This window comes from Muntiacus reevesi, chromosome X (genome assembly GCF_963930625.1).
Source record: "Muntiacus reevesi chromosome X, mMunRee1.1, whole genome shotgun sequence".
In the NCBI taxonomy this organism is placed as follows: domain Eukaryota; kingdom Metazoa; phylum Chordata; class Mammalia; order Artiodactyla; family Cervidae; genus Muntiacus; species Muntiacus reevesi.
This window is the reverse complement of record NC_089271.1, coordinates 122,861,577-122,880,088: the sequence shown is the minus strand read 5'-3', so window position 1 is coordinate 122,880,088 and position 18,512 is coordinate 122,861,577. Positions and strand designations below refer to the sequence as shown.

General features: G+C 37.3%; 1 pseudogene; it reads left to right on the top strand.

The window, feature by feature from the left end:
- The first annotated feature begins 377 nt into the window (after positions 1-377).
- LOC136155001 (U2 spliceosomal RNA) lies at positions 378-522 on the top strand (annotated as a pseudogene).
- Positions 523-18,512: the final 17,990 nt, after the last annotated feature.

The following is an 18,512-nucleotide window of genomic DNA, read 5'->3' as shown; positions in this document are numbered from 1 at the left end:
CTATACAGAGACATTCAGGATTAAAGAGATGTTTCGGATGTTTCCTGCTCTCCTCCACCGTTCATAACATATACTTTCAAGCAAACCTTATTCTATGAAAAGGTAATGCAATATATAGGCAGTATGAGTAGCAGTAAAGAATTCAGGCTCTGGATCGAGACACAGGAAAGTATGAGTTCCAGCTCTACAACTTACTAGCTGTATGACATGAGACAAGTTAATTTTAGAGTTTCCATTTCCCCATCTGTAAATAAAAGTATAATCATAATACCTAATTTATAGAGTTATTTTGTGAGGATCATATTAGTTAATCGATGTAAAGCAACTACTAGACAAATATATGATGAAATACTCACTGATTTTAGTTTCAAAGACTAATCACTTCTCGGCCTTTTGGCTAAGATCAAGTGTAGTTTCAAAGACTAAATTTTTCTTTTTTTTTAGTTTACAAACAAGTCTGTGTATATGATTAGAAGGATGCTTGAAAACTTCGCCTATTTAAGTAATCTGTCCTGAACCATATTTCCCTAAAATTATTACTATAAAAAGAATAATTTTTGTTATTGAATTTAGGTTGTAGGTCTCCATAAGATTCATTTTCATACGATTAACCCTTTAGAAAGATAACTGAGAAGTACATGGCATCATGATCATGGTAGCATGGTTTCACTGATTAGTTTGCTAGTAGAGAGTAGGGTTCTAATAGGGCAGGGCACAAATACATCAGATTTTGATAAGAAAGAAGCTTAGCAAAGTTTGGATGGCAAGCTTGCCTATAAAAAGTCTAAGAGCAGGGACTGGGAAGTTGTAAAATACACAACTTTATTTTTTATCATTATGTCTTGATCTATTCCAAATTATATGAGAGACACGTGTATCTGACACAACTGGCTCTCCGTGGAGTACTATAATTTGGGGAGGTAATGGTATCTGTTTCATTAGAAGTATTTCTTAACGACTTATTTGAGACCTGCAACTGGCTATGCCTTCAGATATAACTTTCAATGATTTTCTTACACTCTCTTATACATGTCTACTAAATTCTCCAAAAATGATAACATCTCTTTCTTGTGATATAACTGTATTCAATTAACTGTAATTCTAAACACACTTACCCGATTTCCACTGATACTCTTCTACTTTGCTTAGCTGTTTAGTAGCAGACTGAGTTTGATTGTTTTCACTGAGAAGTTAAAAAAAAAAAAAAAGATCTCACATAAAAGACAGTGAATTCCTTCTCAAAGTTTCCTATTCCCTAATGTACATTCCTTTCTAATTTAATTACTAGCGCCTGGCTGTTCACTTTTTCACCTAGTTTCCATTAGCTCCGACTTGTCCAAATAGCTCTTAGAAAAGAAATGCACTGTTATTATTAAATATAGATTTGAGAAAGCACATATTTAATAGCCATTTTAATTGCAGTTTCTTCCATTATTAGTCAATCCATTTTGTTTCTGGTCTTTCTGTGTTATAATCATAAAGGTTTCCCATTACCTGTGCCCCTTTATAATCTCTGACTGCTTTTGTGTGCAGGAAATCATTTCACTTTCCAGCTGCCTTTATCTCTTTCCTAAAATTCTTAACTGATGCAGCAGACTTTTATTTTATTCCATTTTCCTTTTCTCCTCCAGTTTCCAGAACAGATTTTTCTTTACCTGGAGATCTTTGAACAGTCCTCTGGGAGGCTGCATTGAATTTGTCTTGCTCTTTATGATTCCTCCAAAAAAGAAAAATACAATCTGTTGTGCTTTAATTATACTTTCCCTTAGGATATACTATTCTTCCATAGTCAGGAAGTTTAACAGTTCTTCTTAGCAAACCATATTCAGTAGATTGCTTAGCTCCTCTAAATCTTAAAGCATGTTGTAGTTTGAAATTTCATTTCTAACCCAATTTAAGTGGTCCTCGTCACTGGTTTCCTGCCGACTGAGTTTCCCACATTTCCAATCGATTTCCCAGGTTAAAATTGGTTTTATTCACAGCCAAGAATTGACTAAGATCCATTAGCTTGGCTACATTTGTTTCTCATATATCCAGATATATTCTGGTTTTTCAACTTCAAATGACTTGGATGGAGGTAAGTCTACATTAGTAAGGTCTGGATAAAATAATAGCTTAAATACAATGGTTTCACTTTAACTTATGCTAAAGAGAAAATAACTGTAAAATAATTCTTAAGATGCATACTAAAGATAATTTGTCCAATAAAAGCTATTTTGAACTGTTTTAAATGAAGATAAGAATGACAAACACTTTTCATGTTAAACAGAAATAATTCAAAAGTGTTAAAAATTATATTTTCTTAATTAAAACAGGTAGATGCTATCTCTCCAAAGTATATAATATGCATTTATATAATACTCAATACACATATATTTGAAATATAGATATACATATAAATACACAAGACCTTTAAGCCTTTAAACCTGGTTGCATTTTAAAATTCCTGCTTATTCTTCGGGTCTCAGAAAAAAAAAAAAATACCTCTTTTGTTTTAATCTCTCATGCAAGCAGTAGTTGTTCTCTCCTCTGTGTTCCCTTGGCACTAATAAATACCTATGAAAAAGCACTTATGATGTTATATTGAAATTATTTAGTCACAGCTGACTATAACCACCTTAAAGGCAAAGAATATATCATGTACATTTCATGACTATTCCATCTCTAGCTCTGGCATAGTAACTGACATTTAGTAGATCTTTAGTACAAATAAAAACAAACCCACCACATTTGTTGCTTAAGTTTTAAGTGTAAATTGGTAAAGTCAGAAAGGAGTCAGTAACCTTAGATGTCCAAAAAGAGTAAAATCAAAGCTGTTATCCCAACTTACTTGATCCAACATAGGATGTCTATTTTTGAGGGAAAGAATGAAAAGTAGATTTGAGTGCTTTCTTAGTCTTTGTCATGACTCTTGTGACACATCTTTATGAACCTATCATCTTCAAGTTTGGGGACTGCTGCTGCTGTTAAGTTGCTTCAGTCGTGTCTGACTCTGTGTGACCCCATAGATGGCAGCCCACCAGGCTCCTCTGTCCTTGGGATTCTCCAGGCAAGAATACTGGATTGGGTTGCCATTGCCTTTTCCAATGCATGAAAGTGAAAAGTGAAAGTGAAGTAACTCAGTCGTGTTTGACTCTTCGTGACAACATGAACTGCAGCCTACCAGGTTCCTCCCTCCATGGGAGTTTCCAGGCAAGAGTACTGGAATGAGCTGCCATTCCCTTCTCCAATAACAGAATAAGAAGAAGACATTTCAGGAGAAGCTGTAAGGTTGTGTGGAAAACATTTGTCCAGGTTTTCTTATATCAAAGGTTTTTTCTATCCAATATCCTAGTATTAGGAGACTGTTAGTGGCATATACACAGATACTTCCTAGACTAATCTTATGAAAATGAGACTGAAACTTTGAGTTATGCATTCCCTTCAACAAGGCAGGAACAAAGAAATGGTTCCACAGGAATTTAGGTAAAATCTCTCATCTCTATACCCAATCTGGGTTTTTAGTTAAATGTAGGCTGAATATGAGCCAGGAACTTAACAAAGCTTCAGAAAATTAAGTTGCTTCAATAAACTTAAAGCATGCTACCTAAGGAAGGTCTAATTCCCACATGTAACTGGTAATCAGGCTGGACTGACACAGTTTTAGAGGAAGATCATTGACAAACAAAAGAATAATCAAAGGAGGGCCTGCAGGATGGTGAGAGGTCTGGGGGAAAAAATGTCAAATGAAGAACATTTGAGAAAAAATCTAACAGGAAAAGACAGGGAGAAGAACTGGAGTTTGTGTTACCTATTCAGCAATATAACCTTGTAGGCAACCAAGTGAAAGAAATATTTCATGTTATTCTATTGATATTCAAAGAACAAAGAGAAACAATGACTCAAATCACAAAAACTTTTTTGAGTGCCTATCATATGCCAGGTGCTTCACAAAAATCATCTCATTTAATACTCATAGCAAACCTATGAGTTAGTACTAAGATTATCCCCATTTTCAACATAAGTAAACCAAGAATCAGAAAAGTTAAGTAACCTGTCCAAGAGCATACACCTAAGAGGTAGCAGAGATGGGTCTAAATTTGTCACATTCAAGGGCAACTTTTCCTCCTATTATATCCTGTTGTCTCTTGGGTCAATGTACTTAGAACTGCATGACAACTGTTTAAAGTTATGAAATCATCATTACTGAAAGTGTTATGGTCAAATATCTGAATCTGACATAGGTACATACTCAGGAGGAGGCTCTTGGAATGGATGGATGTTGTATTGGACTAATGCATTTAAATATATGCTTCAGAAAACCATAAGAATTCTATGAATCATCATGGAGGCTTCTATGCCCTAGGCTAAGTGAGACAAGTTATGAAATGCCCATACCTCCCCCTTCTCTCAGTCAGAGACACTCCAATTTCGCCTGATGCCTAGAATTACTGAGTATTGACTATGTATTAGGTACTATTTTTAAAACTTTACATTTAATTCATTTAATCTTTACAACTGCACTTTAAGACTTTTTAGAATTAGAAGTTGCTCAGTTGTGTGTGACTCTTTGCAATCCCATGTATTGTAGCCTTGCAGACTCCTCCATCCATGGCATTTTCCAGGCAAGAGTACTAGAGTGGGTTGCCATTTAATTCTCCAGGGGATCTTCCTGACCCAGTGATTGAACCCAGGTCCCCTGCACTGCAGGCAGATGCTTTACCCTCTGAGCCACCAGGGAAGCACTTTAAGATAGATACCCTTATTTCCCCATTTTACAGATGACAAAAAAAGCCTTACCTCACAGAAACAAAGCAAAAACTTGAAGAAGTAAAGGTACTTGTCTAACAGGATCACACAAGTTGGGTAAGTGATAAAGCTTGAATTTGAACCCAGATTGTCTGGTGTGAGAGTCTGTTCTCCTTACAAAATATGCCAGTCTCTCAATTTCATTATAAATAATACATTTCCTTGAAAGAATTTATATGAACAAAAATGATATAAATAAAAATTTGTTGAACATTAGATGGGGAAAAAGTATTTTCTTGGGCTCCAAAATCACTGTGAACAGTGATTGCAACCATGAAATTAAGAGACACTTGCTCCACTTGCTCCTTGGAAAAAAAGCTATTACAAACCTAGCCAATATATTAAAAAGCAGAGACATCACTTTACTGAGAAAGGTCTGTATAGTCAAAGCTGTGGTTTTTCCAGTAGTCATGTATGAATGTGAGAGTTAAACTATAAAGAAAGCTGAGTGCTGAAGAATTGATGCTTTTGAACTGTGGTGTTGGAGAAGACTCTTGAGAGTCCCTTGGACTGCAAGGAGATCAAACCAGTCAATCCTAAAGGAAATCAACCCTGAATATTCATTGGAAGGGCTGATGCTGAATCACCAATATTTTGGCCACCTGATGCAAAGAGCTGACTCATTGGAAAAGACCCTGATGCTAGGAAAGATTGAGGACAAGAGGAGCAGAGGGTGACAGAGGATGAGGTGGTTGGATGGCATTGTTGACTCAATGGACTTGAGTCAGAGCAAACTCAAGGAGATAGTGAAGGACAAGGAAGCCTGGCGTGCTGCAGTCCATGGGGTCATTAAGAGCCAGACACAACTGAACAACAACATCTGTAATTACATCCTCTGAAATTTTCCTTAGAATTCTAAAATCTGTGATTTCAAGTTTCATTGGTTCAATAATAGTCTTCTAGTTTCGGCTAGGAACTCCCTATGCCTTTTTCTACCCAGCTAAGACCTTGGCCACAGTCTCTGACTGCAGATTTGAATGGTGCCCTCGGCTTTGCTAAACCATGACTTTCTGCATTTGACCCTGGTTATACCTGCAAACTAGCAAGTTATGATGGCCTGACTTGGTCTCCTCATTCCAGAATTTATTCCCTGGCTTGGGCTTGGCTCTAAGCCATGGCATTTCAACACACTAAAGCTGGCTGACTGATCCATTGGTTCAAACCAGCTAGAGTACAAACTGGGGTTAAAGTTAACGTTGGACACAGCTGGTGAACTCATGGAGCATGTGAACCAAGAAGCCTCCTAGGTGATGACTCTTCCTGCAAGAAGAAACGGCCATGCAAGAGTGATGAGCCTGAACTAGTGACAAAGTCCTAGGCATCAGAGCAGAGAGGAACAGGAACTGTGTAGCATGGTTGTCTGTCATTCAGGTTTGTCTCCTGGCCAAGACAACCATGGAAACATGCTTCAGTGTTGTGGAGAGTAGGAGGGAGATATGTACAAAAATCAAGAGCACTGGATCATGAAAATCACCAAAGGTCATCTGGACACCAGCAACACAACCACCATCTAACCCTCCATAGATTTTAGAGTCTCTGGGAATGCCCCGGAAATAGCACCTGTCTTCTTTACCTAAGTTCTAAGCCATTTGAGGAAAGAAGGCAAACCACTGAAAAACAAAGACATCTTTGTTACTAAAAAGTCTAAGTGGGAAGATACAACTTCATTTGAAAGCCAAAATGAGCTTGAAAGACACTTCCCCTGCGCTGGTCTAAATCTTGTAATAATCTACTTGAGAGGACATTTGAGTTTACTACATGCATAATTGCACATATACACTGCTGCCTCCTACTGGTCTTGGAGAAAAAAGAATACATATTCTGCCTTCAAAACTCTGTGATGCACTGAGGAAACCAGATCTGAAAGAGACACGTGCACCCCAATGTTCATCACAGCACTGTTTATAATAGCCAGGACGTGGAAGCAACCTAGATGCCCATCAGCAGATGAATGGATAAGGAAGCTGTGGTACATATACACCATGGAATATTACCCAGCCATTAAAAAGAATTCATTTGAATCAGTTCTAATGAGATGGTTGAAACTGGAGCCCATTATACAGAGTGAAGTAAGCCAGAAAGATAAAGAACATTACAGCATACTAACACATATATATGGAATTTAGAAAGAGGGTAATGATAACCCTATATGCAAAACAGAAAAAGAGACACAGAAGTACAGAACAGACTTTTGAACTCTGTGGGAGAAGGTGAGGGTGGGATGTTTCGAAAGAACAGCATGTATATTATCTATGGTGAAACAGATCACCAGCCCAGGTGGGATGCATGAGTCAAGTGCTCTGGCCTGGTGCACTGGGAAGACCCAGAGGAGTTGGGTGGAGAGGGAGGTGGGAGGGGGGATCGGGATGGGGAATATGTGTAACTCTATGGCTGATTCATATCAATGTATGACAAAACCCACTGAAAAAAAATAAATTAAAAAAAAACAAAAAAACTCTGTGATGTTCGTCAGCTCATTATTCTGTTGCAAAGTGGAATACAACATATAAAAAGAAAAGAAATTTTCTACAGCATACTGTGGTAACTTCAGAGCCTCAATTTTGCTAGAACATTAATAACCTAACTTGGGGAGTCCACTGAAGCAACAATAGCACCTGAAAGTGTGTTTTCTGGACTTCTCTGATAGCTTAGTGGTAAAAAATCCTCCTGCCAATACAGGGGACATGGTGTGCAATCCCTGGACTGGGAAGATCCCACATGGTGTGGAGCAACTAAGCCAGTATGCCACAACTACTTAGCCTGTGCTTTAGAGCCTGCATGCCACAACTACTGAAGCCCATGCACCCTAGAACTCAACAGAAAGAGAAATCACCGCAATGGGAAGCCCATGAACCACAACAAAGAGCAACCCCCACTCGCTGCAACTAAGCCTGTACCAAAGCAATGAAGACCCAGCACAGTCAAAAAAAGAAAAAAACATGTATTTTCCTAACTCACAAACCCATATACGTGACTGACATAAAAGAAAGCAAAAGTAAAATTTGATTATCATTGCTTCTTCTGTCCAGAGGCTATAGAGATTTGGGGAAATGCAGGTAACTAAGTGTGCATAATACTTAAATTCTTAACTATATTAACAAAGTTGATGTTTTAATTTACACTGTCACCCATTAGACTCATTTATTTGTACCTGTAGATTAATGAAAAGGTATAAATCTTAAGGACAGAGAACATGCCATGTCTTTGAAACTCCAAATATCAGGACAATTTGTAGTCACACAAAGAAATAAGATCTTAAAGGGAATGAATAAAAACATTGCTAACAACGGTAGCATTTATTATAATGTTCCAACCAATGAACTATGCAGTGACAGACTAGTCATTTCCTCTCAACCCTATTAAAACAAACAATAATTCAATCTGGTTAAGTTCAGTCTTGCAGTCATATCCTCTATATCTTCCCTTCAAATGTTGTACTTATCATTGGTATTACTATGCATACTGATTCTTTAATCTCCTGCAATTTTACACTTATAAAATAAGACAAGAAGATCCAAGAAAGAGAAACACAGACTTGCCAGTTTAAACAAGCAGCCAAATGGAAGACATGTATCTCTGGGGATCGTAGGATAATTATTGCCTAAGATCAGAGATTTTTGATAAATTGACAATTTGAGTGTGCAGCAGCATAAATTGAATGAACATTGCCTTGAAAATTGAAGATTAAAATTGGACTAAAAGCTTTCCCTGGGAGCTTACACCCAGAGAAGATGCAATCATCAAGTAGTAGTAAATAGCCATCTCTATACTTTCAGAGATTTGAATGACTTTCCTCCAATAGCTGAAATACCATAAGGGGTTATCTTTACTCATGAATTTAAAGTAACTTTAAACAGAATATAAAATCATCATAAAAATTGAATAAAAAATTTGAAACTATACAATAAACTGAAGAGACAAATTATAATGGAAAAGTGAGAAATTATTTGTACTTGACTAAATAGTGTATAGGGGTATACATTTGTCCCAGTAAAATTTGATTTTTCAAGAAACATAGCATAATATTCAGAAAGATAGTTTACTTACATTAATGCAAGAAAGATTTTAAATTCATGGAAGAGGTTTTTGTATCAGAATTTAGAAAATCTCAAGGCAAAAAGCTTTCAAAAATAAAGTCTAAGAGGCAGTTAGGCAGGCTATAACAAGAGCATAAAATATATTCATACACTTGACCAGGTTGTACAGAAAACCCTTCTTGTGAATTAATTCTAATCATGTATTTGTAGGCAACGGTTCATTTAAAATCTTATTCAAAGACACAGAGCAAACAATTAGTATATAAGTAGGAAAGATTTTGTGTATATTTGAAGTTTTACATTAGGTTTATAAGGAAAATGACATGACTGAAGCAACTTAGCATGAATGTACGCATAAGGAAAATAGCCAGTAAAATCTGAGTCACAGGGGTTTAGGTAAATCATTGGACTCATTAGTACTCATGGACAATTGAGGCCTAGGAAACCTTGGAACTAGGAAGAGAATTCTATGAAAACTTAAATTCCCATAATTTAGAAAGATATTTAATGATAAGGGAAAGTTTTCATAATCTATTTTTATGAAATGAGAATAAGTATCAACATGTTAATAGTTGCTTCTGAATAAGAATAAATCTACATACATAAATTCATATGTACACGGTGTGTGTGTGTGTGTGTGTGTGTGTGTGTGTATCAGAGGGCTTCCTTGGTGCTAAGTGGTAAAGAATCTGCCTGCTAATGCAGGAGACATGGGTTCAATCCCTGGCTCAAGAAGATCCCCTGGAGAAAGAAATGGCAACCCACTGTAGTATTCTTGCCTGGAAAATTTCATGGACAGGGGAGCCTGGCAGACTACAGTCCATGGGGTCGCAAAAGAGTCAGACAGGATTTAGCAACTAAAAACAACAACAGCAAATATTCACCGTAATAACTGAAAGTTCGACCACCTTCAACCATTTCCCATGGGCTTCCCTGGTGACTCAGTGGTAAAGAATCTGCCTGCCAATACAGGAGACATGAGAGTTGTGGGTTTGATCCCTGGGTTGGGAAGGTCCCCTGGAGAAAGACATGACAACCCACTCCAGCATTCTTGCCTGGAGAATTCCATGAACGGAGGAGCCTGGCGGGTTACAGTCCATGGAGTCCCAAAAGAGTTGAAACAACTCAGCGACTAAACAACAACAATATATATCAGAATCAGCATTTCAGTACTCAAAATTAACTGAAGGCTTGTAGCAATCTGGGGAGTTTTTAATCAAGAAAAATGACTGGATCTCAGTTAGAACAGCAAGCTTTGTAGTGTTTTAAATTGCCTTATTCTTATAATCCCCTTACAATCTCCATGGTAGCACTGAAAACAGGCATATCTTGGTGAAAAGCAGGAGTCTGGTAACAACTAGAGGGACAACAAAAGCCAGATTCCCCTTCAAAGGTAAATTTCTAGATAACTGTCATTATTTGATTTGGAGGATGATCCCCTAGAAGATACCAGTCACAAGTCAAACTTTATTTGACCAGATTTGGAGTTTGCCCAGTGTGAAAAGTCTTTTTCCTGGGGGAGTTTCTTGGAGCAAATCATCAGGGGCAATTACTGAATATCTTGGCTACCTGAGGTAGTAAATAAGAGATAGAACAAACACTAGGCTAATACAAAAGTTAAAAGAAAAAGTTAGAGAATGAGATGTGCATAGGGTTTTCTTTAAGTTCAGATATATTCCTGGGCACCTAGAGAGCTATGCACATGCCTATGGCTGTGCATATGTGTGGGACAGTGTACACATCCACAAAGTCTTAAGAAGATTGTAAGCTTTTACTTCCGACCTTGAGACTCTCCATAATCAGGAAATGAAGGCTAAGGCAGAGTTATAGACTGCCTGGCTAACAGTTAATAGTATGTCCCAACATACACAGAGATGCATGCCAAAAAATGGGAGATTTACTGGTCTTAGGCTTTAAAAGAAATCTCAGTCCAATTATTAGCTGACCAGTAAGTAACTATGCAGAGACTTCAGTGGCCACAGATAATAAATAAATAACTTATAGAATTAGTTTAGAAAAGACTCTAAATGAAAATATTCCTCACAACAATATGGGGTTGAATTCAGGTTTTCCTATTCATAATATATCCTGCTTGAATCATTAATCAATTTAATTTATTGATGTCTATATGAAGTAGGGGTGCTAAAGTTGAAAAAGAATGTATAATTTCTTCCCCCAAGCACTGATCCCAGTGATTAAATTGTCCATGAATAGAAATGAGTTAATTCTTCCAGTAACACACACCCACAACAATCTGCACCCAATATATCATCCTGTACATGTGTTTGCATAAATTATTTCTATTCATAGCATAGCAACTATAAGCACACATAGGTTATGATGAAAATTATGTATATAGTATAACTATAAATTTATCTGTGATATGTAATTTCATTTGAGGTATCTAAAATAAAATGTTGGCAAGTATCATTCACTCTTTTATGTGTTACTTTTGTTTTCTTTTTTTACCAATCTCTAAGATTCTATTTAAAAGGACCATGTCTTGAATTTTATTCTTAATTTTGATTTTCCCATAGCACTTAGTATATTACTACTATATAACATTAAATTAAAATTTGTTGGTAGTTAATGATATAATCTTATTCAAAGATTAGAATTACAATCACAGTAGAATAAGTCAACATAGGTTTTGTTGTTGTTGCTTAGTCACTAAGTTGTATCCAGCTATTTTTGTGACTCAATGGACTGTAGCCCACCAGGCTCCTCTGCCCATGGAATTTCCCAGGCAAGAATTCTGGAGTGGGTTGCCATTTCCTTCTCCAGGGGATCTTCCCAACCCAAGGAATGAACTCACATCTCCTGTATTGGAGGGCAGATTCTTTACCACTGAGCCACCAGGGAAACCCCAACAGAGTGTTATTGTATGGATATAACAAATAATCTTATAGATATCCAAGGACTGAACCCCAAACACTATTTGTTCAAGTGGCACTGAAACTGGAAAGTCAGAAACTGAAGCTACTTTTCCTATCTCTTGTGGGTTATGTATTCTCTAATCTCGATTTCTATCTATGTATGTACTTAATTCTCCTATTTTTCTTTGCAGATTTACTTTTCCTTTGCATTCATAGATCTGTGATCTTCTATACTTCCAGCCTCAATATAGCTTAGACTTATTCTCAAGTTAACTCTGGCCAAAATTTCATATGGTCATTTTCTTTAAGAACTCTTTCCTTAACTGTCCTATTCTGTCAGTGCCTCAACTCTAAATGCCCAGAAAAAATACTCATTATCTGATAGATACACTTTGGGCCAGGAGTCTGTCCCTAATCTAATGGCCATTTAAAGGTAGATTAAGTACTTGCAGAAAGGCTTTACATGAAAAGTATACCAAGTTTTGATGGCAAATAAGTATTTCAAAACTTTTGTAAAGAAACATTTTACTAAGCAGTACAAATAGTCACTTTCTAATCTTTGTTACTATTTCATTGGCCTAGAAAATCCTTTTATTTTCCCAATTATAAACAGAAGGTAACACAATCTTTGTATAAATTTGTGCAAATACTGGGATCCAAGTTAAAGAATTTTAACTGCTTATCTGGTAAGATATTGTGCCACAATGCAATTCTAAAAATGTAAAAAGCAAACGCATTGATATGCTGCAAACACAGGCCATTAGCCGTGTAGAAACTATAAAATAATAATGTACATGCAGTTAAAGCAAGTTAAAACAAGCATAAAACAGATGTGCAATAAGTATGCATCAATGGCATTAAGACTATAATATTGATATATTTACAATTCTAATAAATTATGCCCTCAAACATCCAGTTGTTTTGCACGTGACCAGCATGCTTTGCAAGTATAAAATAAGATTTCTTTTGCTTTGGTATCTTTTTTCCTTCCACAGGGATCATGCAAACAGTGTCAGAAATCTTCCTAATAAATAGCCTGGTTGTAAAGTTTATTTCCAGACAAGTAACTATTTTGTTTATGCCAAGATTCTTACCTCTGACCTAATAGTTTAATCAACATAAGTCTCACAATGAAATGAGAAGGACTTTCTAATAAAGTCTATTGCCATTTCCCTTGTGCCATCACTGGAAGCAATGTTTGTAGAATAGAACTCAAAGTCAGCTTAATAAAGAATCCATAGGAGTCTTTTTCTTCTACAATTAATCATTACACACTATGAGCAGGGCAAGTAGCTCTTTTGTCATCAAGAATAAAATGAGAGAAAACAAGATGCTCCCCCATCTATCATCCCATGGTACCATAAGATGACCCTATCTTGGATTTATTAACACTATGAAAATATTGTTTATGAATGAGGATTACTGTGTATGAAAATTATAAGATGGGATATTCTTGAAGTAATGACATAGGAGTTTATGAACAATTAACATATGAAGCAAGGACATTAGATTTATCAGTGTTAAGAAGTTGAAATATAAGTTGGCAGGTGGATGGATATAGTACCCAGAGGAAAGTTATTTGAACTATAAAATGAAAGCCAGCATCTGTAAAGGATGGAGACCCAGACATCACAGGACATGGACTGGGAGGTTTTAAAGGGGAGATAGGGAAGATAGGATTCTCCTTGAGAGATTCCCAACTGGGAAAAATAGTGGAAGCCCTATTTCATGACTTTGCACATAGATAATGCCTTTGAACAAGCTATTCCAAAATGGGAGAGTTCTATGAACTATCATTCTATAAGAACTATACCTAGTCTTTATTTTTCTGCAAAGAGTGCCAAGGTTTGTTCAAAAATGTTCCACACAGGATACCACCAGTGCCAAGCAAACCAGTACCAATTAATTTATTTCTCTCTCTTTCTCCTTCTCTCTCTCCACCTGCATCTCTATTTCTACTCTCCTTTGTGGGTGTTTTTTTTTCTTTTGACCTGGCCTGGGGTAGAGGAACAACAACAACAACAACAACAACAACAAAAAAAAAACACTTGGAGATTAGAAAGCTACAACTCAAAGTCAGTGACTACTCTAATCTCAGTTTTGTTCCTAACTACTCTCAGAGTAAAATAATTTATCCCAGGCTACTTAAGAAATCTTAATAATCTGAGAGGCCACTCCAAAGCAATAAAATCAGAGAGTGTTATAGATTCTATGATAATAAAATACAAAGACCATAGTACTGAGAGCTGAAAGTTCACGCCTAATAAGGGGTGAAAAACTAACAATATTTGCAAAGTCTAAGGAAAACTAACAAATGCAAACTAATACAGCTGAAAGGAAATGTAAATATGATACAAGGACTGAAGAGCCTAGACTACAAAGAATTGAAGATGGTGGCAGTGGAGGGGGCTTCCCTGGTGGTTCAGCTGGTAAAGAATCTGCCTGCAATGTGGGAGACCGGGGTTCCATCCCTGGGCTGGGCAAATCCCCTGGAGAATTCTGGCCTGGAGAAGTCCATGGACTGTGTGGTCCATGGGGTTGCCAAGAGGCAGTGGAGGATAAAGAGCAGAGCAGCAAGAGGTCAGTGCTAATCTGGTGATACTCAGAGAGAAGTTGAATCCAAATCGGGACTTGAAGGGGAGAATTTGTCATTATTCAGAGACAGACATGAGCAAACCTGGAGAGTGTGTTTCACTTCTTACTCTTGATTAAATCAACCAGGTTATTCAGGATATATGTGGTTTTTGTTAAAATTCTCTGGCAACTTGCCTCTCTTCAGTTTATCTCTGAAGCATTGGTCTGGGGTACATCACAATTAACTGAGTCTAACAATCCCCATGTATCTTTCTTATTTATTTGCTTTTATTTATTTATTTATTTGACTGCACCAGGTCTTAGTTGCAGCATGTGGGATTTAGTTCCATGACCAGGGAATGAACCCAGGCCCCCTGCATTTGCAGCATGGAGTCTTAGCCACCAGGGAAGTTTCCCCTTTCTTATTAATAAGAGTTGTTTTTCAATCTGAACTCTAAGGAATTCCAAAAGGATAGAGTCAAATGAGAGTGCCATCTTCTTCTTAATAAACCATTTTCCTGTACTTCATAAGCCCAGTAATGGCATTGCATTAGGTCAATGAACAGTACAATTCTCACTCGTTGGGCCTTACCTTCAATCCTCACCCACTCCCACGCCTTGACATCCTGCACTTTTCTCCTAGAAACTAAAGCAGATGACTGTATCCTACCTTTTTAATAAGTACTTTTTTCCTGTTTTAAATCAGAGAGAGAGAACGCAGCATTAAAAAATTCATGCTCTTTAGCACATTCCTGGATGAAAAACAAAACAAAACAAAAATTCTCTTTCTAATCCTTACACTCATCTTTCTCAAAGACTTTAATTAAGGATACAAAAGGCAAGGCAATTTTTTTTTACTTCCTGTAAGAACCTGGGCTTTGATCTTTCTCTGACAGGTCAGTCCTAAAGGCATTAACTAAACAAATGTCAAAAAAGAAGCTAGGGTCAGAAATAAAATACCTACCTGGGACTCATCTCTCCTTTCTGTGCAAGCTTTTTGGTTCACAGAATTATTACTCAGCTCAACTACAGAGAAAGTTTTTGTTGCAAACTGACCTAAGCCAATTTGCTCATGCTCAACTCTTAGGTTCTTTTCTACAGATCAGGGATGTCACTACAGAAGTTTGAGACGACTGAGGTTTAGCTACTTTCCCCAAACCTCACTTCCAAGTTACAATGAAAGCAAGTAGAAGACCAAATTCTTCTGCACATATATTAATTAAAAACTCCTTAGTGAGCAGGCAAAAACTGATTATACATCTGCTCTGCAAGCTCTGTAAGACTTACCTGTCTGCCATTTTAGGTGTTCCTACCAATACTTTGCATGAAAGAGAACTCAAGGCAGATAGAACTATTATAGAGGTATCATTTTTTGTCTATAGTCACTATCAGGCAACTAAAAATCCTCTAGAACCTAGACAGCAGCTGTTCAAACTGCTTTACAGTAATGTCTCACTGGATTCTAAAACACTTTCATTGAATATAGGAACCCTAAAACAGTCAAGCCAATACTCATAATTGTATCTTGAGAACCTTTCATTTCTCCAGCAAGAGCCCATTTCGAACAATCCATCATACTAATTAACAAGTAATGAATTTCATCAACAAAAGTCTACTTCAGACATTCCAGATGATAATTAGCAAAAGCCTCAGGTGTTGATAGAAATAGAATAACAGAAGCATGTGGAAAATCTGGCTCTACAGGCTAGTTGATGACATCTAGAATGTGGATTGTTGTTGTTTAGTCACTAAGTTATGTCTGACTCTTTGTGGCTCCATGGACTGTAGTCCTCCAGGCTCCTCTGTACATGGGATTTCCCAGGCAAGAATAGTGGAGTGGGTTGCCATTTCCTTCTCAAGGGGATCTTCCCAGCACAGGGATCGAACCCACATCTCCTGTATAGGCAGGTGGATTTTTTTACCCCTGAGCCACCTGGGGAATCTGGATTGGCCCAGCCCTAATCTGATTGTTGCATATTTTAATTTGAACAACAGAGTGCCCCCACAATTGATGTTTAAGCTGAGTAGTATATACATAATATCATACTATCTATGTTGAGGAATTTTAACATGAGTTATAAAAAGCATGGCATTCACTTGTCACAGGAATAGAAGACTAGGTTAAAAAGTGGAATGCTACCCTTTTGATAAAGGAAAAGGAATTCTTAATTGTTTAGAGCATGATCTCAGGATTCAACATGCATGGGGCTTGGGCTAGTGAACCTTGGGGTCCCTTCAACCTTACAATTCAAGTGTAAAATCACTGCCCTGTAACTGAATTTAGACTTATGTTGTCAGAAACCTTTCAGTATCTCTGGAGGGATATGACCACAAATATTTTCCCAAACATATCTCTCTGGCTCCACTTTCAGTAGGGTCAGTTTGAGCTTTCATTTTAGTGGTAGGCACAGATATATACTCATTGTACAAAAGATTTGGGGTTCTGGTTTTTGTTGCTGTTTTGTTGTCTGTGGCAACAAAGAGGTTTGGCAATTTGAGAGGTCTCTATATTATCAGTGAGTGTAGAACTGTACATTCAGACAATTTGTTTTACTAACAATGCCCAAAAGCCACTGGTGACACACTATGCCTCTTCCTCATTCACCCTGCAGGTCAGTGGTAAGTATAGTCTTCATTGTGTTCACATTATTTACAGTGCTTTTTAAAAGGCTATAGCATCCATTATAGTGGTAGCTCATCTCCTTACCGGGTTCTTCCCTTTATCATCCCTTCTCCTGACCACTACTACCATCACCAACAGAGTACATATATGTGACTTGATTTGGTACTGCACTGCAGTTAAATTTAAAAAATCTAAAGGTTTCTTAGCTACAGTTTATGGCAGACAATTTCACCCTAAAGTTTATTTGTTGATAATAAACTACCTACAAAAGTGGAAGTGCGTGACTTGACTAAACAAGAGCTTTAGGGTCCATCCCTCTTTCCCATCTATCTAATCCAGAGGAATCACAGAGAGGAAAGGGAGACCCGTATGATTATTTGATCAACTTTCTAATGGTTCAGATGACCATTATATCTACGACTGTGGGCAAGAATCCCTTAGAAGAAATGGAGTAGTCATTATAGTCAACAAGGGTCCAAAATGCAGCACTTGGATGCAATCTCAAAAACTGACAGAAAGATCTCTGTTCATTTCCAAGGCAAACCATTCAGTATCACAGTAATCCACATCTATGCCCCAACCAGCAATGCTAAAACTGAAGTTGAATAGTTCTGTGAAGACCTACAAGATCTTCTAGAACTAACACCACAAAAGATGCCCTTTTCATTATAGGGGACTGGAATGCAAAAGTAGGGTGTCAAGAGATAACTAGAGTAACAGGCAAATTTGGCCCTGGAGTACAAAAGGAAGCAGGTTAAAGGCTGAGAGAGTTTTGCCAAGAGAATGCACTGGTCATAGCAAACACCCTCTTCCAACAACACAAGAGAAGACTCTACACATGGACATCACCAGATGGTCAATACTGAAACCAGATAAATTATATTTTTTGCAGCCAGAGATGTAGAAGCTCTACACAGTCAGCAAAAACAAGACTGGGAGCTGATGTGATTCAGGTCATGAACTCCTTATTGCCAAATTCAAACTTAAATAGAAGAAAGTGGGAAAAACCACTAGACCATTCAGGTATGACCTAAATCAAATCCCTTATGATTATACAGTGGAAGTGACAAACAGATTCGAGGGATTAGATCTGATAGATTGCATGAATAACTATGGACAGAGGTTCATGACATTGTACAGGAGGCAGGGATCAAGCCCATCCCCCATAAAAGAAATGCAAAAAGAGAAATGGTTGTCTGAGGAGGCCGTACAAATAGCTGAGAAAAGAAGAGAAGCTAAAGGCAAAGGAGAAAAGGAAAGATATACCCATTTGAATGCAGAGTTTCAAAGAATAGCAAGGAAATATAACAAAGGCTTCCTCAGTGATCAATGCAAAGAAATAGAGGAAAACAACAGAATGGGAAAGACTAGAGATCTCTTAAAGAAAATTAGAGATACCAAGGGAACATTTCATGCAAAGATGGGCACAATAAACAACAGAAATGGTATGGGCCTACCAGAAGCAGAAGATATTAAGAAGAGGTGGCAAGAATACACAGAAGAACTGTACAAAAAAGATCTTCATGACCCAGATAATCACGATGGTGTGATCACTCACCTAGAGCCAGACATCCTTTAATGTGAAGTCAAGTGGGCCTTAGGAAGCATCACTAC